A 27,224-nucleotide genomic window follows, 5' to 3' on the forward strand; every position below is an offset into this window, starting at 1 on the left:
AGTGGATACCAACAATAACGACCCAGATTCGACGACTTTCCTCACTGTATCAAGACGAGTCTTTCCAGTGTGCTTATGTCCTCACTCACACGCACCCTATGAAACTTCCCAGAAGATCACCCATCCCAAAATTTCTCCAAGTCAAGCACGCTTAACTTTGGAGTTCTTATGTGATGAACTAGCGAAAAGAAGATGCACCTTTGTGATATGAGTAGTACAAATCAAATCTTTTAATCCCTCTTCAACTGTACAGTCCATTACATTGAACAGTCTCGGAATCCCTCTCATTCCCGTGTGGGTTGGTTCATTCATGTTCCCTCCACCTAGAAGCCTGCCACGAGCCGCTCATTGTCCGTGCAACTGATGGCACCGGCGATCACCCCCCGCCCTCTTCGGCCCCGGGCCTCACAGTTACAGCTCTCACACGTACGCCATGTTCATCTGAATTGAGTGCTTTCGTGAGAATATCCCTTTTTGTCCCTTTTATTTCATGTTTCCCCTCACGCTTTTGTTGTATGTAATCATCTTTTCATCCACTTGAAAATATTAATTACTTCAAAAGGTTTAATTAAAATAAAATAATTGATTTTTATGTATAGTTTGCTCACAATCTTTTCTACTGTTATTTGCAACTCCTGGCCATCAAAATACCCTTCTTTATTCACTCGCCCTTTTTTCCAAATAATAGCTCTGTTGATATCATCATCGTCACACAATTCACTTGCCTATATACAAGAACAATCAAATGATGTTTGTCAAATAAGTTAAATTTTGAAAAAAAAAACAGCAAATGCAATGATATATATCACATGCTAGGAAAAAAAACAGTCACCCAAGTTACAAGTATTCATGCGAAGGAAAGAAAAAGTCACTTCTTGGATGGCACAAATATTGAAATATACTTACTATTTCTTCAGTAAATCGTGCATATCCCTCACGAGCAAGGCGATGAGGGTATATGTTCTTCTTCCTTCTTTCCTTCTGTTGATCACTTAGTTCCTAGCCAAGTGAAGAATGACACATATCAAATTTTTTTTAAATCGTCAAATACTTCATGGTGGATTTATTTTCAAAAAACAAAAAAAGATACTTCCAATGAATTTATCAGACATGCAAGTCATGCCAAAAGAAATCTAGTCATCTCGTGCAAGACCATAGCCAGTAGGTGGTTGATCCAACTCCTCTGGTTTATCAACCTTATTCGAAATGAACGTTTGAGTGAGATGTGATTTAAATTGACGCCACTTATTATTTGCCGAACTTAAACATCCTTTTTTCCAGCTTGGGGGAACATCAAACTTCAACTGTAAAACATCAAAATTGGAAATACATTAAAAAGAATTACATAACATAAGATATATATAAACAATATGAATATTAATTGTGAAAAAACAATTGAACTTAAATTAACAGATTCCCATATCAATTCTTTCGCTTCACTTGGAACTTGCTTCCATGTCTTGTATGTTAAGAAACTTTTTCTCGAGCAAGCACACCAATATAACTCTGCATTTCAACAGTAGCTTCTCCTACTGGTTGTCCAAGTAGATTGAATCTTACCTCCTTTCGAATTCTCTGAACCCACTGCCTACAAAGCCTATCTAGATATGTACGACATCTAGCAGTGTCTGTAGATCCAAACATTTCCTTTCCATCAAAACTCTTGTCAATAGAAGTAGATGCAATTTTTCCTTTGCCATTCCCAATCAATGCAGGCTGTCCTAATCTCTTGCTCGATTCATAAATTGTATCATCATCATGAGACCCAGTTTTATTCTTTCTAAAGGATGTCATAGAGTCCAGATTTAACATATTCAACAAAAAAGTGAAAAAAACATATCAATATAGAAATAAATACACAATATATACAACAAAAAATAAGATAAGAAATTCATCTTCAATTGAAATCCAACAGATACAAAGATAAATAAAAGTATAACTTCAATATTGTCTACAAACTCCTATTCAAAAGCAAAATACATATCAATATTGTCTACCAAAAGTAAAATATCTTTGGTTAAACATTGTCGACCCAAGTCAAATCACAATCTTCACGAAGGCATGATGGTTCATTGTCATGTGCTCCGTCAACACCCATTGATGGTAACCCCCTGGTAAAAGATATATAGTGAATTAAAGTGTCTTCCAATTCATCACCATTAACGTGTTCAAATGACTCCCTAGTAGGAGTTGCAAGTACAATACTCCATTCAGGATGTTCAGGATCTTCAATGTAAAATACTTGCTTTGCTTGACTTCCCAAGATAAAAGAGTCGGATTTGAATCCAATTCTTCTAAAATTTACCAATGTAAAATGAAGATCATCTACTTTAATACCATTATTATTCTCCACCCAATTACATTTGAACATTGGAATTTGAAATTTGTGGTAATCGACTTCCCATATTTTCTCAATAACTCCATAAAAAACCATGTCTGAAACAATTGAGTTTTTATCCTTTGCACTGGCTACTTGCATTGTCTTTGCGACTAAGCTTACTCCAGAGTTTTGAGTAACTCGTATATCATCATGTTATTTTGTAGCATATGTAACCCCATCAATCAGATAACTAGAATACTTTAACACTTTGTTGCTAGGTCCACGTACCATCCACTTCAATCTTTCTGATATTTGATGGGTGGAATGGTTAACTAAAACTGCAACCTATATTTCACAATGCCAAAAATTTAGATTTTACATAAGATACCAAGAGTTGTATATATTTTAATATCAAGTATTTTGGAAGTTACAGTATCACGCAACCAGTTAGTAAACGTTCGGTTATGCTCATCTTGTAACAACTTTTTGGACTTGGCTTTATAAGGAAATCTTGATTTCAAATCCACCATGTGTTCCCTAATGAAATAATTTCTAATAGATAAACCAATAGAATGTATGCAAAGTGCATGAAAGAATTGATAGGTTGGAGATCTTACTAGACATAAGGATCAATCTCAACATCATTTGTCAATACATAACGATGTGCTTGTTGCAGCTCATCATGACTAGTGGAGTGCACAACTGCTCCCGATAAAGGCTTAGTAAGTTCTACTTCTCGATGCCTTGATGGTATCCCAATTGTGTGGACATTAGATAGATAATTTGAGCAAAATTCAACAGCCTCCTCAGCAATGTAACTGTAGAACCCGTAAATCAGTAGACGTATAAGCCATGCATAATTCTAGATTTTTTTTAAATTTAAATTTAATTGACTTCATTGCATGATTATTTTAAATGCATTTATTTGAAGTTAATTATTTATTATTTCAGTTCAGTAATATGATTTTTAGCATTTCAGCATTTTCAGTGAGGCCGGACTGGAGTTGGAGTTTTGAGATAGAATTTAAGATTTGAGAAATATTTCCAGAAGTTAATTTAGCTAGCAAGTAAGTTCATTTAAGTTAAAAAGAAGTTTAAGGAATTATTTAAGTTAGTTGAGGATTTTAATTTAATTATTGGAGGTGATTAAGAAATGAGCTCATTTAAGTTACTTAATTAAGGGGTTAGTTCACTAAATTAATTAAAGGAATAGTAAGGCTTTTAAGGGTTATTAAATTACTAGATAATCAATTTCCCCCCTACCATTTATCATGCATTTTCGGCCACACCCCTAGAAGAACAAACTAGGACTTGCCAACTCACCTTTGACCCATTCTTGGTTGATTAGCATGCTAATTCTTTTAGCTATTTTTCCACCTTAATTAATTAATACTAGACCACTATCCTAACCCTTGTTTGGCATGATAAAATCGGCCACTATAGTCTAGAACCACCCAAGAGATCATTTGATAGCAATTCAAAATTCAAAATTCAAATGCATGAAGACTTGGTCTTGATATGATCCTATTTTTGTGCACCCTTCTCCTCACCTTCATAACCATCACTCCCCCCTCCACCTCCACCGAAAATAAGACCCCTTTTCAGTAGAAAAAACGTGAATAACAGCTAGGGAGAAAGGGAGAAAAATCGAGAGCCAAGAAAGGTAGAGAAGCAAGCCACTCCGTCTCCTCCGCGCCCTCTCGTCTCTTCTTTTCGTTTTCTTTCGAAACGAAACCAGGCATGTCTAGATTTCTTTCAAACCTCAATCAAGTCATATTATCATTTATTTTTCAGTACATGATCATGTTTTAGCAAGCAAAAACCGAGATACATGTCAAAATATTTTGGAACACACATGCAGAATTTCGGCTCTTCATGGCAAGCTTCACGTTTTTCTGAGTTTTGATGGTTTCAGGTATTGGATCGACTCCAGGCTCCCAAGGCAACTTGTATACATGTAGTAGGATGCATTAGGACCATGTTGGTCCATTCAAACCAGCCCCATACTTGCTGGAAAACCGAAATGACAGCAAGTTCCCCATAAGTGCAGAAATGTGATTCGAAATTACAGTTTTGTGTCAAGGGTTGTGGATCTGATCTTGGCTGCCCCAAGGGCCTTTAGCCATGGTTGGATCACTTCCCTAGCATGTCTAAGACGTGAATAAGTCGCCCTTTTGGTGGCTTGGTCCATGGCTCATCGGTTTTTAAATAATCAACAAGAACAGCCCCTTTCCCCATTCGGCCCTTCCATTTTTCAGCATATGGTTCGTTTCTTTTGTGGCTTGGTGTGGATCTTGGTTGGCCTATGGCCCTTAGCCACGGTTCATATCATGCTCCTAGATGTCTAGATCGTGCCATGGTCAATCAAATGGCCACTGGAACGACGCAAGACATCGATCATAGCATAAACACTACACACGCATGCACGTTGCTCTCGGTTGGACCCTTCGGTTAAGATTTGGTGTGATGCGGATTGTGGCTGGCCTAGGGCCCTTAGCCATGGTTCAAATCATTCCTTGGGATGTTGGTAAGAGTCTCTGGTCGGTGGTTCACGCCCCTAATGGCCGATAGTCTCGAAACCAATGCAAGTCTTGTAGTGCGCAGCTGCTGTATTTTTTTGACAGCAAGTATGCTGCTGTTCAGAAGCGTCGTTTGAGTTCTTGGTTGGCTTTTAGCCCATGGCCTTGGACTAGACAGTGCCTCATTGAGTTAGGAAGGTCATGTTTTCGACCGTTTGTCATTTGGATCATTTTTGAGGTCGTTTGAGAATTTACGGTGCAATGTGCCAAATTGACTCTCGAAAGAGCGTTTCCTTTTTTGGCCTCCATTCCACCTAGATTTCGACCCTATCATTTTAGGAACGTTATTTTATGATTTTTCAGCGTATTTTAATCATGACTATACGTCGGTTCAGTGTCGGTTCAGGTTGGCTCGGAGTCATGATTAAATGCGAAGTTATTAGGCGTCATAGTCGCATCTTTTGAACGTAAATTGCATAGTTGGTCATGTTTAAGCTATTGCATATTTTTCATGGCACAGTTAGGTTGCAGCGAGCCTGGGAACGATCCAATCCAATCCAGTTGGTAAAATTACAGGAATTTTCATTACGCCAGTTAATTATTTTACGTGCATTAAATAGAAAATGATTATTTTTGAGATTTATGCGATATGGCTTGTGGTTCATTCACTATGTGGGAGTGTTATTTTATACGGTCGCCAGTGACCGATCAGTTCAGTATGGTACCATCCGGTCGCCAGTGACCGGCCAGCTCAGTTCAGTTTCAGCCTCCCCGGTAGCCAGTTACCGATCAGTTCAGCTTAGTGCAGTGGCCACAGGCGTAAAACATAATCTCAACAGAAAATTTTATCAGTTATTTCAGTACAGGCTCCAAGGAGCAAATATTTTTACAGTGATTTCCAGTTCAGTTATGCACGTATTATAATTGCTCAGTACAGATTATTTTCAGTATGCCTCAGGACAGGATATTTTATCACATGCATATTTTAAATTCAGATTTTTACTCGTTACCTGCGATTTATGCATGCTGAGTCTTTAGGCTCACTAGACTTGATTGTTGTAGGTACTGATGAGGCCAGGGCTGAGGGCGGGGACCAGTGAGCCAGCTTGGGTCGGCAGTAGTGGCACCCGAGGACCTCAGAGCAGCAGTTGTTATTTTCTTCGCAAACAATTTTTATCAGTTGTTGGATATTTTTAAATCGTTGTTGTTGGCAAAACTTTGATTTTCTTCCGCTGCAATATTTTGAAATATTGAACTTGATTCACCAGTGATTTTATGAATGAGGCCATTTAAGTTCTTTTAAAAAGAAAATTTTTAATTTTCCGCAAATTTTCAAGAAAGGAGTTTTAGGCCCTTCACAGTAACATTCGGCTATACACCCTGCAGGCCGATTACGATTGCGCACATAACCTTTCAAAATCTTCATGAATCCTTCAAATGGGTACATGTGCCCATACAAAACCGGTCCACACAATTTGACCTCCCGCACAAGATGAATAGTTAAATGAATCATTATGTCAAAAAATAAAGGGGGAAAGTAACAATCTCTTTTTGCAAGTCATCCAACTTTAAGACGTCTATCACTTTACTATATAACACATTGAAGAAGAAACACAGCCGGGTGATAGTATCTCTGACATGTTTTGGCTAGACACTGCGGATGGCCACTGGAAGCAATTGTTGCATTAAAGTGTGATAGTCGTGTGACTTCAGGCCAACAAGTTTCAAATCCTTCATCGACACAAGGTTTCTAACGTTGGATGAGTAACCTACAGGTACCTTTACTCACGAAAGAATTGCAAATACTTCTTTTCTCATTCTTACTTAGTGTGTAACATGCTGCTGGCAAAAACGTTTTCTTCTCCCCAATCCTTGGCGCCAATTCACCCCTTAAATACATTTCCAAAATATCTATTCTTGCTGCTACTCCATCCTTTGTTTTTTCTGGAACGTCAAGTAACGTGCCAATGAGACTTTCACAAACATTTTTTTCAATATGCATCACATCAAGAACATGTCGAACATGTAGATCTTTCCAATACTCAAGTTCAAAGAATATTGATTTCTTTTTCAGCATGTTATCCCGTCATCATTCTTTGACTGAAGCTTTCCGCTGAATTTTCCACAATGATAATTAATTCTTTGAACTCTTTCTAAAATTTCATTGCCACTCAATGGTTTTGGTGCGAGGTTAAATTCTTGCTTCCCATTAAATGCCTTCTTTTGTCTTCGATAAGGATGACTTAAAGGTAGAAACCTTCTATGGCCTGTATATGACATTTTTCTACAATGCTTCAACCTTGTCGAATATGTTTCTTCTGCACAAATAGGACATGCATGATATCCTTTCACAACACATCCTGACATGTTCCGATATGTAGGAAAATCATTGATTGTCCATAGTGGAACAGCTCTAAGAGAGAAATTTTCTTCTCGATATGCATCATATGCTTCAACACCTTTATCCCATAAGCATTTTAAGTCGTCAATAAGAGGTGCTAAGTAAACATCAATATCACTAACCGGCTGTTTAGGACCATATATAAACAAAGTGAGCATCACAAATTTTCTCTTCATACACAACCACGGTGAAAGATTGTATGTGATCATTAAAACAGGCCAACAACTATATGCAGAACTCATCAAACTATGAGGATTGATCCCGTCTGCTGATATAGCCAATCTAAGATTTTTTGGCTCATAAGCAAAATCTGGCCACATGCGATCAAATAATTTCAAAGAGGGCGAATCTGCTGGATGACACAAGTATCCATCACGAATTCTTTTATCAGCATGCCAAGTTAACTCCTTTGATATCGCCTTATTCCGAAACATTCTTTGAAATCTTGGAATATATGGGAAATACCACAAGACCTTTGCAGGAATTCCTTCCTTTACCTTCGATTTGTTGCCCAACTTCCACCTTGACGTCCCGCAAGTAGGGCAATTTGCAAAATCTTCGTGCTCCTTTCGGATTAAGATACAATCATTAGGACAAGCATGAATTTTCACATAGTCCATCCCTAATGTGCGTAAGCTTTTCTTTGCATCATACAAGGATGAAGGCAATTCATTGTGATCTGGAAGCATTTCTCCAAACAAAATAAGTAGATCAATGAAACTTTTATCACTCCAACTATATTTTTCCTTCAAGTTAAATAATTTCACAACCGCAGATAACTTTGTGAATTTAGCACATCCAGGATATAAAGGTTTATCTGCATCTTCATGTAGCTTATTGAATTGGCTTGGATTCTCAGCATAACTTTCATATACACAATGCACCATATCTATAGGTTCCTCACTAAATGATTTGTGTTCATCTTGTCCTACTCGATCATTATCATTCATTGATCTCTCTTTCGTAGATCTTTCCCCATGCCATATCCATGTATGATATGTCAAATCCATACCATTACAATACAAGTGTGCCCTGATAGTTTCAACATTTTTCTTCCTTATATTACCACATCTTGCACATGGACAAGGTATTGCATCAGAATGGGAAGCATTTTTTAGTTCAAACTGCAAGAAAGACTCTACTCCAACATCAAATTCATGTGATAGCCTATCTTTTGACATCCATTCTCTGTCCATTGTTGGTACAACTACTCAGCTAACAATGAGCCCAACCCTTCAAAACAATTTTAAATAATATAAAAAAAATCTTTTATTGAAAGCCTATCTTTTTAATATATATATATACACACACATGTATACATAAACAGAATTCATGTAGCTACTCCTTACCCAAAGTAGGCTAGTAAGACTCCTGCAAACTTCTCAGATCAGTATACACCTAAAGGCGCTGGAAGTAGTTCACATTCCTGCAAGACCTGCAACAGGTACATTTTCTCGCAATTGTAAAACATTCTCTGCATCTAATCTACATTACACAAAAGAACCACATTAATCATTTCTACTTCAAATACAAATCATTTTCTTTCAATGACAAGCAACAACCACAAATAAAATAAGGTGCACCGATGACAACATTTGTACTAACTTTACTTTAAGAAGTAAAAGGAAAATCACACACAGGTTCCCAACCATTCAAAACATTCAAGGAGGAACATAATTGATAATAAAATCAAGCATCAGCACTGAATTACCTCATGGAAGTCCTTGAATTCCCTAGAATCCCCAAATGGATAGGCACCAACAAGCATTACATATAATGTCACTCCGCTCATGTCGGCAAATAGACTAGACTAGACTACATTATTGACTTGACCATTCGGCCAACAAATGACATTTAATTCATTTACTTTGTTCAACTTTGAGCTCCTCGAACCCTTCTTTTCTTTTAGGATTAATTTATTAATTACTTTAGTTCATTTTTATTTTTACATAAGTTCATTTAATTGAAGAAATAAACAGACTACTAAAATATTTTTGTTAAAAATTATATTGTCTAGTTACATGAACTCCAACTAATATCTGAGATTTAGATCAGGTATTGATGGAACGAGAGGTTCAGTACTCTCATGGGCAGTAAGATTTAAAATAGCTTTTGGAATCGCTGATGTAATGACCCATTACAAGCCCAGTGGACCGCCCATACGGCCCACTGCCCCGATCGACCCAAGGCTATCCCGATCTTGGGCTCCCTAAAAGGGGCCTTTTCCCTCACGGGCTTTTCATAGGCGTCGTACGGGTTACTCATAGGACTCTCCACACCAGGTTGGTGGAGTGGTACCTCTCCAAGTCTCGAACTCATGACCTCCTGCCATAAGTACATAGTTCAAAGAGACTTGGTACCAGTTGGGCTAGTACTTATGCCAGGAGGTCATGGGTTCAAGACTTGGGGAGGTACCACTCCACCAACCTGGTGTGGAGAGTCCTATGAGTAACCCGTACGACGCCTATGAAAAGCCCGTGAGGGAAAAAACCCCTTTGAGGGAGCCCAAGATCGGGATAGCCTTGGGTCGATCGGGGCAGTGGGCCGTATGGGCGGTCCACTGGGCCTGTAATGGGTCGTTACAATAAAAGGCGCCTTTTATTGTAGCGACCCATTACAGGCCCAGTGGACCGCCCATACGTCCCACTGCCACGATCGACCCAAGGCTATCCCGATCTTGGGCTTAAGTCCCCCCACGGGCTTTCCATTGGCGTCGTACGGGTTACTCATAGGATCTCCCCCTCCCTACCAAGGGGTTTCTTTCGCCTCCCCAGAACTCGATCCCATGACCTATATGATAAGTACATTGATATCAAGAGTCCTGGTACCAATTGAGCTACTCTAAATGTAACACTTGTGACTAAAATGCATAATTAGTGCGGAAGCTTTAAAATATAATTTGGAGAAAATGTGTACTTTTAAAAAAATTTGGGCAGCATCTCCCCACAAATAGGACATGCCACCTGCCTCAAGCAACACATAAAATACATGCAAAAGATTTTCATATACATCAGATACCATTTAATATAGTATCCACACATATTTTTAATTCAAATACAAAAACAAGATTTTCATTATTTCCCAAAATAACCATAACCATAACATAACAAAAATAGCGTCCAATTGAAATCTCCAAAGTTTGGCATAATCCCTTCTCTTGCTTCGACAACTCAAGGATGATCAATCTTTCTTACCTGTGCCTGCATCATATGAACATAACTGAAATGAGTATAAAACTCAGCAAATGGAATCAATACTAACAAGATACATACATATAATTTTATTGTAAAACATAAAAGGATTAGCCTCAATTTCATTTTCTTGAAAATATTAACCATTTCATTTCATAAACGTCGAATACTCATTAATATCATCCGTCAAGAATCATAATACAACAATACATAAGGATGATATTCATTTCATAGATTAACTGAAGAATTGATAGTTCTTATAGGATAGGTCATTCATTGCTAACCCTCTTCGTAAAAACGAATCTTATAGGAGGGACACGTACCACTGCATAAAATGCATCTTATAAGAGAGCACATGTTTTCATCATTAATTGGCCAATTACATTGTGGATTTAGAATTGCCAGATGCAACACCGCTACTATCACTATCAATCCAATCATTCAATCATATAAAACTTCATTCAAGCATTTTATCGAACATCTTAGAGGCATCATATATAGTTTAACTCATTTCATTCAAAAATGCATATAATTGCACTACCATATATACATATTTACATATATATCATGAATGGAATTGAAAGGAGTTAGCATCATAAAATCATCAAAACACATGCATATAGGATCATGTGATGCATTGAAGAAATTATTCCACTTACAACACTTGGAGCACTTGGTTTCCTAAACCTTTATGGTGATCCTACAATAATAAACCCAATAACTAACCATCAACACTCAAATAACAACATTATATGACATTTAATGCAATACATCAATCACAACTATCATGTCCTAACTCCACCATCTTCAATAACTCAAGAACAAGAAGAAAAACCACTTACCTTTGTCCCTTTCACTAAAAAGATGAAGTTCCAACTCCGTATTGAAGATTAATTTGCTTGATTGAAAGAAAGGATGAGAAGAAAATGAAGAACCCTAGCTTGGAATCATAGGAGAAGAGAAAGGAGGAGAAGGGAAATAAGGAAAATGAGAGTCTCATTCGATTTTATACCTTAAAACACCCAAAACACTCTTTTGTACTATGCTGGGCGCTCGGGCGGTCATAAATTACCGCCCTAGCGCGGACGTTTCTGTCAAAAACCCAAAATTCCAGAAGCAGTGGCGCTCGGGCGGCCATTTCTTATCGCTCGGGCGCCGCTCTGCGCACAACCGCCTCAAAGATCGCCTCCGAAACGCCTCTTACCTTGATAATGTGGAAAAGTGGTAAACAGGAAAGTTGTAGCTCTATGTCATGGCTTGCATCTCCAATTGTCCTCATGTCATTTGAAGGTCTGAGTTAAAAGTTATGCTCAATCTCCCAACATGTGTCACTGGAGGAACGACGATACACACGACACATTTCGGGGCGCTTTTGGCTTGTCTTCCACAATGATTTGAACAAAACTCAATACATGAAAGTTTTAGGCTTATGTCTTATCTTTCTAATGAAAGTAGCCTCACATCATTTGGATGACAATACAAAACATTATGCTAAAAACCACAACTACTGCCCCATTTTCATACCGTTTTAGCACTTCCATTACCTATTTGGCTAAGGTTCAACCTTCTATCCTACCCATCCATTCTTTATTTCATTCTATATCATTCAATACCATTCATATCATATCTTGAAGTCCCAAACGATCATCATTACATCACATATCCCAAACGATCATCATCATAAACCATAAGAGTAATAATAAACATACTTAATCATAATCATTACCTTACATCAAATAAATACGGATGTCTGGGCGTTACAATTCTCCCCTTCTTAAGATATTTTGTCCCCGAAATTGCCATTACTGTGCGAATAACTCAAGATATCGCTGTTTCATTTCCTCCTCTGGTTCCCACGTTGCTTCTTCAACCAACTGATTACGCCAAAGAATCTTTATAATGCCGATCTCCTTATTCCTCAGTACTTTAACCTTGCGATCTAAAATCTGGATTGGTAATTCTTGATAAGTCAAGTTCGGCATCAGGTCCAATGGTTCATGTCTGAGAACATGGGAAGGGTTCGAGATGTACTTCCTGAGCATTGAGACGTGAAATACATTGTGGAATCTATCCAAGTCCGGCGGTAAAGCTAGACGATATGTTCTTTCTCCTATCCTATCCAAAATTTCAAATGGCCCGATAAATCTTGGGCTCAGCTTACCTTTCTTCCCGAATCTCATTACCCCTTTGAGAGGAGCAATTTTGATAAAAACATGATCTCCAACTTCAAACTCCAAAGGCCTTCTTCGGTTATCGGCATAACTTTTCTGTCTGGTTTGGGCCGTCTTCATTCTGTCCTGGATTAAAATAATCACATCAGTTGTCTGTTGGACCAATTCTTGTCCTAACAAATTTCTTTCACCGACTTCATCCCAATTCAATGGTGACCTACATTTTCTGCCATACAACGCCTCGTATGGTGCCATGCCAATCGTCGCCTGATAAATATTGTTATATGTAAATTCCGCAAGTGGCAATTTAGAATCCCAGCTGCCAGGAAAGTCAATCGTGCAGGCTCGTAGAATATCTTCAAGAATCTGAATTACCCTCTCTGACTGCCCGTCACTCTGAGGATGATAAGCTATGCTAACTGCCAACCTGGTGCCCAAGGCTCTGTGCAAGCTCTTCCAGAATTCAGAAGTAAACCTTGGGTCACGATCAGATACAATTGACACAGGGATACCATGAAGTCTCACAATCTCAGCTACATATACTTCAGCATACTGGTTCATTGTAAACGTCGTCTTGACCGGAAGAAAATGAGCCAACTTGGTTAACCTGTCAATAATCACCCAGATGGAGTTGTAACCCTTTCGTGTTCTTGGAAGTCCCGGTACAGAATCCATGGTGATGTGCTCCCACTTCCACTGAGGTATTGGTAAGGATTGCAAAGTTTCAGCAGGTCTTTGATGAAAAATTTTTACTTGCTGACATGTTAGACATTCAGATATAAACTTTGCAATATCACTTTTCATACCTGGCCACCAGTATAGACGTCGGAGATCCTGATACATCTTGGTGCTACCTGGATGTATCGAGTATGGCGCGGTATGAGCCTTTGTCAAAACATCCCATCGAATGTCATCACCACTAGGAACACATATCCGACCTCTCCACGTTAACAAATCATCAGTGTTCATTGCAAACTCTGTATTTCCTTTCTCATCGGCTTTGGATCGCAATTCCATCAATTGATTATCATTAGGCTGCTCCTGTTGTATCCTATCTGACAACGTAGGTCGAATAACTAAAGCTAAAAGTCTAGCTATGGTCCCTTTCTCTACCATAGCAATCTCGCTCCTCTGAAGATCCGATAACAACGGCTTCTGAATCAATGAACTCAAAGAAGAAACAGACTTACGGCTCAAAGCATCTGCAACAACGTTTGCTTTACCTTGGTGGTAGCTAATGGTCACATCATAATATTTAACAAGTTCTAACCACCTCCTCTGCCGCATATTGAGTTCCTTCTGAGAAAATAGATATTTCAAGCTCTTATGGTCTGTGAAAACTTCACATTTCTCGCCATACAGATAATGCCTCCATATTTTCAATGCGAAGACCACTGCAGCCAACTCAAGATCGTGGGTGGGATAATTCCTCTCGTAATCCTTCAATTGACGAGAAGCATAAGCGATTACCTTCCCACGCTGCATTAGTACAGCTCCAAGTCCCATCTTTGACGCATCAGTGTAAACAATAAAATCTTCAGTACCGCACGGAAGTACTAGGATAGGGGCTGATGTCAACTTGTCTTTCAACACTTGAAATCCATGTTGGCACTCGTTTGTCCACTCAAACTTCACTGCTTTCCTCGTAAGATTGGTTAATGGCAGGGCTATTTTGGAAAAATTGGCAATAAAACACTCGATAATAACCTGCCAAACCAAGAAAACTACGCACCTCGGAGACTGTCGTTGGAATAGGTCATTGTTTAATCGCTTCAATCTTGATGGGATCCACAGCAATGCCGTCTCTCGAAACGATATGGCCCAAAAATGATACTTGCTCTAACCAGAATTCACACTTTTCAACTTTGCGTATAACTGTTTTTCCTTTAATAACTGCAATACAGTTCTGAGATGCTCGGCATGGAGTTCCCGAGTCTTGGAATAAATCAATATATCATCAATTAAAACAATAACGAAGCTATCCAGATATGGCTTGAAGACCTGGTTCATTAGATCCATGAAGACAGACGGATCGTTCGTCAACCCGAATTACATGACTAAGAACTCATAATGGTCATACCTTGTTCTGAATGCAGTTTTAGGCATGTCGGCTTCCCTAACTTTTAGCTGATAATAACCAGAACGCAGATCGATCTTTGAAAACACTGTCGCTCCCTATAGTTGATCAAAGAGATCGTCAATCATCGGCAATGGATATTTATTCTTGATCGTGGCTTTGTTGATCTCTCTGTAATCAATGCACAATCGCAAAGATCAATCTTTCTTTTTGACAAATAAAATTGGAGCTCCCCACGGAGAAGAACTCGGACGAATAAAGCCTTTGTCTAATAGATCCTGCAACTGATTCTTCGGTTCCTTCATTTCAGTCGGGGCCATACGGTAAGGAGCTTTCGAAATTGGAGCAGTACCTGGAACCACGTCAATCACAAACTCAACTTCACGGTCAGGTGGCAATCCAGGCACATCATCTGCAAATACGTCAGGAAAATCCCGAGCTACCTCAATCTCATTCAATTTCATTGTCATATCGGTATTTACATCTATCACAGCAGCTAAAAACCCCTGACACCCCTTAGATAACATTTCCTGAGCTTTGAGACAAGAAATATAAGGAGTGCAAAGCGAAATACCTGAACTCTGGAAAATTCCGCTATCATCATCTTCTGTAGGAAATCGCACTGTCTTAGCCAAGCAATCAATAACGGCACGATATGACGATAGCCAGTCCATTCCCAAAATAACATCAAACGCCACCATGGGAATAATAATAAGATCAACAAAATATATTTTCTCATTTACTTGCACAGTAAAACCTTTAAGAATACTGGAAGGCCATAATTCGTCTCCCGATGGCAACAAAATGCTATAGTGGAGGGGTTCAAAAGATGGAACAACATTCAATGAGTGCAAGAAAATTTCAGACATAAAGGAATGCGTAGCACCAGTGTCAATCAATGTAATAGCGGCCTTGCCTGAAATTAAGATAGTACCTGATATAATAGAAGAATCAGGATTTGCGCCTTCTTTGGTCATTGTGAAGATTCTGCCTTGAACTCTATCCTTCCCTTTCTCACCCTTCACTGGACAATTTTTGATAACATGACCAACACCTCCACAACGAAAGCATCGATTACTTCCAACCAAGCACTCACCTGTATGCATTTTGCCACATTTTGGACATACAGGTCGATCATATGTAGGCGGTGGAATAGGAGCTTTGGGTCGATGCTCCTCTTTTTCTTTGCCTCTGAACTTGCCCTTACCTTTCCATCCGGATCCTTGGCTTTTAGTAGAAAAATCTTGGCGCTTCAACGGTCTTTCTCTTTCAATTTCCTTCTCGTTCTGCTCGGCCATCCTTGCTTTTTCAACAATCTCTTTATATGAAGCAGCTTTAGACATTCGAACGTCTCTTTTAATTTCAGCTCGGACACCTCTAAGAAAATGCTCGCCCTTTTCGATGTCATTGCTGGCCAGATATGGGGCAAACTGACACCCCTCTTCGAATTAGAGAATATACTCTTGCATTGACATATTTCCTTGCTTCAGTTCTAGAAATTCCTTCACTTTCTGACTTCGAACATCTCGAGGAAAATATTTGTCGTAGAATAAATCTTTAAACTTCTGCCACTTGAGTGCCGAGACATTAACTGATATCTTAGTGGCGTCCCACCAAGTCCTCGCCGTCTTGGTTAGTAGAAAAATGGCACATCTGACTCAATCATTATCTTCAAACTTAAGGTAATCATAAATAGCCTCCACAGCTTTGACCCATTCCAAGGCGACCATGGGATCACTGCTACCATCAAATTCTGGTGGCTTCATCTTGCGAAATCTTTCGTATGCGCCTTCACTACCGGGCTCGGGCCTCACTTCCTCTCTCTCTCTCCCTCGCCCTGCATGCTGCATCCGTAAGAGCTGTTGAATCTGCTCGCCATGTACCTTGGCCTGTTCTTTCAGTAACTTGCTAAATTCACCAACCACTCAAGATGATGAACTATCCTCCCCTTCTGGTGCTTTACGCTTAGGCAGCATGATCCTATGATACATATTAGTTTAAAACCATTTCCATACATAACATATCATAATTATTAAGGCTACACATCCATATTAGATCAAATGATGCAGGTACATACATACCGAATTGTCGACAGCAGAGGAAGTCATATGCCAAATCATTGGTCCGAAAATCTCGGCTCTGATACCACTAAATGTAACACTTGTGACTAAAATGCATAATTAGTGCGGAAGCTTTAAAATATAATTTGGAAAAAATGTGTACTTTTAAAAAAATTTGGGCAGCATCTCCCCACAAATAGGACATGCCACCTGCCTCAAGCAACACATAAAATACATGCAAAAGATTTTCATATACATTAGATAACATTTAATATAGTATCTACACATATTTTTAATTCAAATACCAAAACAAGATTTTCAGTGTTTCCCAAAATAACCATAACCATAGCATAACAAAAATAGCGTCCAATTGAAATCTTCAAAGTTTGGCATAATCCCTTCTCTTGCTTCGACAACTCAAAGATGATCAGCCTTTCTTACCTGTGCCTGCATCACATGAACATAACTGGAATGAGTATAAAACTCAGCAAATGGAATCAATACTAACAAGATACACATATATAATTTTATTGTAAAACATAAAAGGATTAGCCTCAATTTCATTTTCTTGAAAACATTAACCATTTCATTTCATAAACGTCGAATCATCATTAATATCATCCGTCAAGAATCATAATACAACAATACATAAGGATGATATTCATTTCATTGATTAACTGAAGAATTGATAGTTCTTATAGGATAGTTCATTCATTGCTAACCCTCTTCGTAAAAACGAATCTTATAGGAGGGACACGTACCTCTGCATAAAATGCATCTTATAAGAGAGCACATGTTTTCATCGTTAATTGGCCAATTACATTGCGGATTTAGAATTGCCAGAGGCAACACCGCTACTATCACTATCAATCCAATCATTCAATCATATAAAACTTCATTCAAGCATTTTATAAAACATCTTAGAGGCATCATTTATATTTTAACTCCTTTCATTCAAAAATGCATATAATTGCACTACCATATATACATATTTACATATATATATCATGAATGGAATTGAAAGGAGTTAGCATCATAAAATCATCAAAACACATACATATAGGATCATGTGATGCATTGAAGAAATTATTCCACTTACAACACTTGGAGCACTTGGTTTCCTAAACCTTTATGGTGATCCTACAATAATATACCCAATAACTAACCATCAACACTAAAATAACAACATTATATGACAATTTAGTGCAATACATCAATCACAACTATCATGCCCTAACTCCACCATCTTCAATAACTCAAGAACAAGAAGAAAAACCACTTACCTTTGTCCCTTTCACTAAAAAGATGAAGTTCCAACTCCGTATTGAAGATTAATTTGCTTGATTTAAAGAAAGGATGAGAAAAAAATGAAGAACCCTAGCTTGGAATCATAGGAGAAGAGAAAGAAGGAGAAGGGAAATGAAGAAAATGAGAGTCTCATTCGATTTTATACCTTAAAACACCCAAAAACACGCTTTTGTACTGTGCTGGGCGCTCGGGTGGTCATAAATTACCGCCCTAGCACGGACGTTTCTGTCCAAAACCCAAAATTCCAGAAGCAGTGGTGCTCGGGCGGCCACTTCTTACCGCTCGGGCGCCGCTCTGCGCACAACCGCCTCAAAGATCGCCTCCGAAACGCCTCTTCCCATCATAATGTGAAAAATTGGTAAACAGGAAAGTTGTAGCTCTATGTCTTGGCTTGCATCTTCAATTGGCCTCATGTCATTTGAAGGTCTGAGTAAAAAGTTATGCTCAATCTCCCAACATGTGTCACTGGAGGAACGACGATACACACGACACACTTCGGGGCGCTTTTGGCTTGTCTTCCACAATGATTTGAACAAAACTCAAAACCTGAAAGTTATAGGCTTATGTCTTATCTTTCTAATGAAAGTAGCCTCACATCATTTGGATCACAATACAAAACATTATGCTAAAAACCACAACTACTGCCACATTTTTATACCGTTTTAGCACTTCCATTACCTATTTGGCTAAGGATCAACCTTCTATCCTACCCATCCATTCTTTGTTTCATTCTATATCATTCAATACCATTCATATCATATCTTGAAGCCATAAACCATCACCATTACATCACATATCCCAAACGATCATCATCATAAACCATAAGAGTAATAATAAACATACTTAATCATAATCATTACCTTACATCATATAAATACGGATGTCTGGGCGTTACAGCTGAAGCACTAAATTACTTGCACAACGAATGTCAAAGTCCCGTTATTCATAGAGATGTTAAATCATCAAATATTCTTCTCACCGAAGAATTAGAACCACAGGTACTCCAGCATAACTTGGTGTGGAAAAATTTTTATTTTTACAAGTAATTAAAAAGTTAATTAGTGTCAATGAGATTTTTTACCGAAATTTTTTACACCGGCATAACTTGGTGTAGATGTCTTACTGAAATTTTCTGTGTTTTTAAGTTTTTCTGAGCATTATACTGTACTGCTTTTTCGCTTTTAGGCAAAACCCAAACTAAAAAATGGCGATTTCAACAGCATATTGGACCCAAATTTGGATGGCAATATCAATGAGATTCAAATGCAAAGAATGGCTCTGGCAGCAACCTTATGCCTAACTCAAGCAGCACTAATTAGTTTCTTAATCATCTTTGAGAATAATTGAATCAATTAAGATAAACAGGGTCTAAATTTTTTTTTAAAATACAAGAGTGCGCAACATATGAAATAAATCTTATTTCATTTACAAGATCAGTATCCAGATCTAAGTACAAAAGTAAATCATATCGAACTACTGTTAATTCACTACATTTCAGGTAATGAAACAGATCTACTTCTAAGCCCGGATCTCCACGCTAATCTTGAATCTCTCATCCTCTTCTTGACTGTGATCATGTCCCACCTGTTTCATGCACACATACAAACACAACAACAGCCGGATAATTCCGGTGAGAATATAATCCAAGTATAAACAACGCATACATGCAATCATATAAACAGATATAAAAGCATCCAACAGATATCAATAATATGTATCAAATCTGAAAGACATGAATCGATATAACGCGGTAAATAACTCTGGACTCGTCATCTAAGACTCGACTAATTTCTAATCTAGGGATCCCGATTCCTGGACATTGGCACAATATACCGAATCTCAGCAATAGAAGCTGATCAGCTCCTACACAACATCGATATAAACTAAATATCCAGTGTCTTGGAATATTCCCCAAAGACTTGGCATATCCGCCAATAACTAGGCATCTCCGCCCATGACTCAATACACGCTTTGCTATAACTCAATAGACTAAGCATATCAATCTCATAAATTGCAAATATCAATGCAATAAATAAAGTTTGTGATTTTTGGGAAACTCAAGTCCAATCTGACTCGAGTCGATCTCCCGGTTAACATTGATTTATACCTTTCTCTGTCGATCTGACGAAGTCTCAGTCTCGAATTCGAAGCCTGTCAATACTCAATCTGGCAATGAAAATATCGAGGAGTACAATATCAATATACCACTCAAATCAATACTGGATATAATCAGAATTCAATCTAATTCTGTTTCAACGGTATAACTTCACAATCTCAATATACCCAGAAATACCAATCAACAGATATCAATTCCCACAACTCATAATCGATAATAATACAAATCTGATATCAAATCTCAATCAATTCCATTCTGAAATCATAACAATTTCATACGGTATCTGTTCTTCAATCCGGTTTCGATTATACGATGTCTAATATCGCAAGAACACCATATATGAATCATATCTGATTCCTTCAATATCATATTTTCAAATCATAACAAAACGTAGTAAAACTTACGTACAGTTTAAGTCTTTGTCGATAGGAACACAGTACCGAAGTCGGATTGAAATTCTGACGGGCGGATCTTGCACAAATCTTTTCACCTATCTTTCTCTGAAGCTTTTCTCAATTCTTGTCGGTTCATCTGAAGGAAGGTACCCATATATATATGAATGCATGGTGAGGGGAAAGTGGCTTCATCCTTGTGCTGCACGTCTCACGCATATGTGTGACCTCCCTCGGCGCATATGCGCGAGACCTACGGGTCTCAGCTCGTGTCTCTCGGCAGCTCGTGCATATGCGCGCCCTCACCCGGCGCATATGCACGAGGTTTTCTGCCAATCTCGCGCATATGCGCAGGTCCAGTCGCGCATATGCGCGAGGTTCTCTGCCTACCTCGCGCATATGCGCCCGGCTGGGTCGCGTATATGCGCGAGGGCTCATCCTCGCACATAATTCCAATCTTCTTTCCAGCTTTTCCGGTCCGATCCATTTCGTCTATAATCACATTAATTTATCAATAATCATTTTAGATTACCATAATCAAAGTTCTCGGGCATTAAAATTTTATTCAGAAAACTGAACGATTATTCAGAAAATTAATATGAACGGGCTAAAACTTTATGAATCAACATATATGTGTATTTACTGTGAATGTATATACAATAACACAATTTAACGAAAAAAATTGATATTTTAAGTGACTATGTTAATCCTGGGAGAAGAGCAAGGACGTGTGAGAAAGCTCATACAATGTACAAAATTCATAAGCTTCAGGAAGAGCATATTACCGATAAAATAAAATTTTTAAAAGCATACTCATAACATAAATTCACACTCTTTGCCCTGTTCTTATCCAGTGCCAGATCCAACAGCTACTTAAAACTAATATAATACATCTCAAACAACCTCAAATGACCCAAATAATCGAGTGAAATTTTTATCCAAACGGATGACAAATGGCGCGCAGAATAGGACTAAGATTCACGACCTTTCCTTGCTCAGAACTCTCGATTAAAGTTGCAATCAAGGTCGACCGGACCTGGGCTACCTTCGCGGGTCCTCGGTGACGGCGAACGGACAGGCGGCGGCATTGATTCCGCTAGGAAAAAGGAGGGCGCGCGACGGGAGAGGGTTTGGTGTGTGTGTGTTGTCGCGAATTTTATATATATATTGATCTGTTTTTATTATTAAGTGTAAATTTAAAGTGTGTGATATTGCGAGAAGTACTGTGTGGGGGATAAGTTAATTGGGGTAATTGGTTTTTTTAACAACGGTTTTTTAAACACTGTTGTTGAATGATTTAAAGTGTTGCTTTGAAAGTTATTTTTTTTAGTAATACAACAACGGTTTTTTTTAAACCGTTGTCTTAGGCCCAAAAAATGTACATAGACAACGATTTTATTAACCATTGTCGTAGTTACTAAAAAAACAGTTGTCTTTCACTGACGTTAATATACAACGGTTTTTAACACCGTTGTCGTAGCTACATAAAAACGTGATCATAGACAACGGTTATTAAAAACTGTTGTCGTAGCTACTAAAAAACCCGCTCATAGATAACGGTATAAAAAACCGTTGTCTTTATACCCAAAAATCACGCTCATAGACAACGGTTTGTTAAAACCGTTGTTGTTTACCCATAAAAGAACGGTTTTAAAAAAATTGTTGTCTTTGACAAAGAAAAATTTCACAAAGGCAACGGTTTTCGTTAAAACCGTTGTTAAAAAGAAAAGGCCAACAGTTTCTGATAAAACCGTTGTCTTTTGAGTGTTGTAAAATGTTGAATTTCTTGTAGTGTATGCTTTATTTTGAAGTTAGTTTGATCATGTTAATGGTAGAAGTCGAATTTTAGTAATTGACGATTTTAGGATTTTTATGCATTTGAGATTTAAATTGTTATATTGTATTGATTTATGGAAATGTTAAGTTATATATTGTAAGGTCCAAAAATTTAGACAACGTAATTCAACTGCATGCAAATCTGGGAAATATGAAAAAAAAAAGTAATTAATTTAATATAATTGCTTAATTGATTATGTCACATGCATGATTATATGTTAAATAGGATTTTATTGTCATTATGCATAAAACTGTATTTTAGGGATTATTCGAGTTGCGAACGAGGAACAGAGACCGAGGGCTGAAAAATATAAAAAAAATTTATTAAATAATTGATTTTTAATTTTTTAAAATACGAATGATGCTTTTTAATATTTTTTAAAATAAGGTGTTTTGAGGTGATTTTATACGTCGGGACGTAATTTTATCGGTATTGATTTTTCAACAAAAATATATACGTTTTAGTTACTCGGCTAATAAATTCACAAACTTAGTTTACCAAAACTATTTTTAATATTAAATTAATTACTAATGGGCCTAATTTGTATGCTTAATGGGCCTAAGCTTAATTAAAGAATAATTAACTATATAATATGTTAAACCCTACCCTAAATTCTTCACAATTCACGCCTCTTTTCTGATTTTCTCTCCCAAAAATTCCTTCAAGTACACGACACACACCTACAATATTTTTGGAAGAAAAGTCGAGAGTTGCAATGGAGTTTCAAGCCTATGATCTTGTCCCCGTTCTTTGCAATCGTCAACGTATATTTGTGCGTAAAATACGCAAAGACACGTATATTTCTTTCCCTTAAAACATCATCACACCATAATATGTTTTTATGCATGAAAATTATGGAAAACAAGTGTCAGTTTGAATTATTTTCGCTTTTATGGCATATGTCAAACTTTTGGCTTGTATTTTCCTTCAAAAATCATGTTTTGTATGTGTTAAAGGGCTGTCATGATTTAGGTTATGATCAAGAATTGTTTTACATGGGTTTGGAGTCCTAGAACATCACCTAAATCGCTGCACACACGGAACATGCAAGCTGGAACAAATTCTGGCGTAGGTTAATCACATGGTTCGGTGTTCATGGGATAATGGCTTAGCCTGGTTTCGGTTGGGGCCAGGACCGAGATAAGACCATGAGTGAGTCAGGGGTGGAGTCCTAGCCATGCTAGGACTCGAGTCATGGGATAGGTAGGACTCCCACCCGAGAAGTTCTGAAAAGTGAGCATGGTTCGGTGGCTTGTGCAGGGAACATGGCTCGATCTGGGGACTTTGGGCTTTGCTATGGTGCGTCCTTAAGGTCCTAGGTAGGTGCAAAACATGTTGGTTCAAGGGTGGATCGATTGGCTAGAGTCCTAAGCACCAAAACATCGAGTCCATGCACTTGGGGTTCACGGCCAGCTGATGTGCTTGGTTGGGGAACTTCGGTTCGAGCCTAGGAGTTCTGTCCATGAGTTCCAAGGTTCCTGTAGGTTGCCTCAGGGGGTTAGTCAGGGTTTGGTCTAGTATGGTTTGAGGGTGGCTCGAGAAAATCGAACCATGGCTTGGGGGCGAACTATATAGGTCAAGTTAGGGTTCCTAATGAACAAACTAATGGAAACACAGCTCATGGGGGTCAAGTCATGGTTCACGAGGGCTAAAATAATATAAAAAGTCTAAGTTTTAAATTTAAGAATTTTATATTAAAGTTAGGAATTTTTCGGGATTAAAACGCTTTTAAAACAACTAATTACGAACTAATTAAAAAATCAAGTTTTTAGGCTAAATAAAATTATGGGAATTTTAATGTAATCTTAAATAATTGTTTGGGACATGTTGGAGTCAATGAAGTTATGAAAACGTCAAAAACTTGAAATTTTACGTCTGGGGTAAAACAGTCATTTTACACCCGGAAATTAGAAAACGTCCTGGCAGTGCTCTAATTGATGTTTTATATGTCAATATGATTATTTTAAATTTTCATTGATATTTATATGTTAAAATGTTATTTTTTTAAACGTTCATGGATTTTTATGATTTAATTATGGACATTTAAAAGATATGTTGCATGCTTGATTTAAAAGAAAAACGATATTATTATGCATGTTCTTATTAAGTGATGGAAATACGACACGTTGAAGGACGTGAAGAAATTGTGACTAAATACGATGATATGTTGAAAATATCGTGAGGGTTATGGTCCCAGTAGGAGCTCGACGATCGTGTTTTCATCGATACGAATACTAATACGTGATACGAATACGAATACGTTGATTTGTTGATATGTTGGCCATGGACTTAGTTGACCGGTGAGAGTGTTGCTGATGTCTCCACCACCCAGTACTGTGGTTTTATGTATATGGATTCATCGTCCAATACGATTAAGAATACGAGTCACAATAACGATCTGAATTCAACAAACACGAATATGAATATGAATATGTTGATTAATATGAATATGTTGATACGAATATGAATATGTTAATATGAATATGAATATGTTGTTATGAAAATGTTCATGAAAATGTTTATGTTTAAAGTTTATGCCTTATCATGGAAATGTTATTTTAAGTACGAATATTTTTCACTGTTGCTTATGGTTTTAAACGTATTATTCGTTATCAAGAATATGATGTGTTGAGTATTTAGACTCACTAGGTGTGATTGATGCAAGTGATATAAATAATTATGATATGGGAAAGTCTTGAGGGTTGACCTGACTGGACTGAAGGTGCACACAACCCGAGGACCAGCGCTTCTACTTTCTGCATTTAAGTTTAGGACTTACGTTAAAGATTTTGCGACTATTTATTTATGCTTTTGAGAAATTTTTCAGAGATTTAGTATGAGCTATACTTTTCGTATTTATTTCTTTTTAGGTGTGTAAAACATTGACGATTTTACGATTTAAAATATTTTTCTTTGATTTTGAAATGTTAGTTGATTGTTTATTTTTAAAAATGGTACAAGGTATTTTCAAAATATATATATATATGTATAAAAAAATATTCTATCACATTTTAAGCAAAACGAATAAGCAGACGTTTCAGTTGGTATTAGAGCAAAATTCCTGTAAAGGGTTGTGCCACCATCAACGCCGGAAAGATTAGTCGTCAAGCCTTAGTATGTAAATTTTACATGCTTTATATGATTTGTTATGATGTTACCTGCATGATGACATGAATAATATGTTTATGCTACATGTTTACTAACTTTTTGAGTATATATGCTTTGCATGCTTAAATTGTTAAATAAATTAGGATATGTCACTAGATTATAAAACTTAGATTTAAATGCATGTTGGTCACGTTAGAATTTGGAAAACGTCTAGATAAAATGCCTCCTAGACGTGCCTCTGTCAATGAAAACCAAGAAGAGAACAGTGTGAATCGCCAAGGGAATTCACACCCTCCACCTCCTCCAGGGGATGCTACTACTCGTGCTTTATAAGGGATGGCTTGTCTCTTCGAGCAGCAATTACAGCAGCAGTTACAGCAGGCACCTAGGCCACCACAGGATGCATATGATCAGTTCCAGAGGCTAGGCCGAAAGAATTCTCTAGCACCACCAATCCCAGTGTTACTGAGAGTTGGATTCGTTCACTAGAGGTACACTTTTGTTATCTGAACATGGGGGATGCTGACCGTGGGAGGTGTGCCGCTTACATGTTTAGGGATGATGGTTCTTTATGGTGGGAAGGAGCCGAGCATGGGATTGAAATTGCTACACTTACTTGGACTCGGTTTAAAGAAATATTCGATAAAAAATAATTTACTGTTGATGTTAGAGGGCGACTGATGAGGGAGTTTATGAGCCTCCGTCAGGGAGACTCTACTGTTGCTGAGTTTGTGAAGAAGTTTGATAGGGATTGTCATTTTGTACCCCTTATTGCGAGGGATCCTGCAATGAAGCTTAGACATTTCATGGATGGTCTACGGCCTACCATACGCAATAATGTTATTATGATGGGTCCATTGGATTATGCTACTGCAACCACTTATGCATTTCAGTCTGAGCTTTCTTTGAGGGACATTGATTTTGAGATACAGCGCAAGATGTAGCACCATCAGAATAATAATCATCCAAACAAGAATCCATATACGGGTCCTCCTAGAACTCAAGGGCTTCAAAAGCCCCAAGGTCAAGCCAAGAAACAGGGACAGCATAAGCCGCCACGAGTGCAGCACCAAAACCTGCAGAGGCACCACCATGCAAGAAGTGAAACCGACTACATTATGGACAGTGCGTGTGGGGTACTACTAAGTGCTTCATATGCAAGGAAGACGGACACAAAGGTACTGATTGCCCAAAGAAGAATGCACCTACTGTTGGGCGAGCTTATGTTATGAATGTAGAGGTAGCTGAAGGGGAGCCATACACGACACTTATCACGGGTAACCTAGTCATTTAACATTTTTATATTTCTCTTTATTGCTTGAAATGTTAAATTGGTTATTAGAATTGAATTGGGATCAAGATTAACCTAGTGGAAATTAGGTTGCATGCTCTACCTTAGTTGGAAATTAAGATATGATTCTAGAAACCATAGAAATTGATATTGATTTTGAGCCTTATTTTATGTAAAGGATTTAATAATTCCCAATACAAATTTTTAGGGCCAAAATTAAAGAAAATCAAAATTTATGGGTTGCTAAGGGTTTCGAAATTTACTAAGGGGTCTAAATGCTCGAAAAGTTTAGGGACCAAGAAGAAATTTCCGAATTCTGAAGGACCAAAATGAAAATTTGATAAAATCCAAGGGCAAAAATGCAATTTTTCCAGGAATGCTTAAGTTCAATGCACAATCTTCATATAACCTTGGGAATTAAAAGATAGAAATT

General features: G+C 37.8%; 1 long non-coding RNA gene across 1 annotated transcript; it reads right to left on the reverse strand.

Annotated features, from left to right (window-relative positions):
- Window positions 1-480: 480 nt before the first annotated feature.
- On the reverse strand, window positions 481-21,706 carry LOC142537897 (uncharacterized). The gene is made up of 5 exons (XR_012818574.1): window positions 21,601-21,706; window positions 8,590-8,675; window positions 907-1,304; window positions 609-725; window positions 481-525 (listed from the first exon to the last, which is right to left on the reverse strand). It is a non-coding gene; the product is annotated as an uncharacterized LOC142537897 (long non-coding RNA).
- Window positions 21,707-27,224: the final 5,518 nt, after the last annotated feature.

Source organism: Primulina tabacum, chromosome 2 (assembly GCF_025594145.1).
Source record: "Primulina tabacum isolate GXHZ01 chromosome 2, ASM2559414v2, whole genome shotgun sequence".
Taxonomy (NCBI): Eukaryota; Viridiplantae; Streptophyta; class Magnoliopsida; order Lamiales; family Gesneriaceae; genus Primulina; species Primulina tabacum.